At 44.7% G+C, this 844-nt stretch overlaps 1 pseudogene; it reads left to right on the top strand.

Moving 5' to 3' along the window:
• The first annotated feature begins 37 nt into the window (after positions 1-37).
• Positions 38-155, top strand: LOC115064877 (annotated as a pseudogene).
• The last annotated feature ends 689 nt before the right edge of the window (positions 156-844 follow it).

Below are 844 nucleotides of genomic sequence, written 5' to 3'. Positions count from 1 at the left end.
CGCCTGCCTCTGCCTCCCGAGTGCTGGGATTAAAGGCGTGCGCCACCATGCCCGGCTAGATTCCTTTCTTTATGGGAGTCTGGTATACAAAGGTTGCAAACAGAGGTATTTTATGCAGCTTATGTGGGTTGCTTTGGGGGGCCTTGGAGAGAGTGTTTTGCTAGATTTATGTCTCTGATTTCAATGCTGTCCCCAGTCTGTGATCCTGAAAGTTTATATGGGATGTCTCTGGGAAGCTCTAAGGCATAGTAGCCAGGACTTACATTGGTCAGGTCGTCATGACCTTTGGCACCAAGCAGAACATAAGAAACATTTGATTAAGGATCTTTATAGCACCAAGTTCATGTTCCTTGGCTAAGGTTCACATTCCAAAGAAGTGGGGCTTTGCCAAGTTTAATGCAGATGAGTCTGAAGACCTGTTAGCTGAGAAGCAGCTGTGGGGACAAGTATATCCCTGGTGGGTCCCCTGGACTAGCCAAAGGCCCTGCACTCCTGAGAACTAACATGGTGGTGTCCTATATTCACCAAACCATGCTCACTAATCTCACATCCAGTCTGGAGAAAAAAAAGCGTCCAGAAATACAGAATGTATGATGGACCAGAGAGCCACTGTCTTCACAGGCACTCTTCCTTTATTCATCTAATCAGAGCCCTTGTGGCTCCGCTTTTCTTCTTTCCTGGTTTCTTTAATAAAGAGTTGATAAATGAGGAGAGAATCCTGATCTTGAAAGTTTCAAGTGTATGCATTTAAGAGTGTCATTTACCTTGATGGATAGGCATATTGGAATGACCTATCTGGATCTGAGTTCTCTGGAAAGTTAAAAGGCTCATTCATTTAACAGGA

This window comes from Mus pahari, chromosome 10 (genome assembly GCF_900095145.1).
Source record: "Mus pahari chromosome 10, PAHARI_EIJ_v1.1, whole genome shotgun sequence".
Classification (NCBI taxonomy): Eukaryota; Metazoa; Chordata; class Mammalia; order Rodentia; family Muridae; genus Mus; species Mus pahari.
The sequence above is the reverse complement of the archived record's forward strand: the minus strand, read 5'-3'. Positions and strand labels throughout refer to the sequence as shown.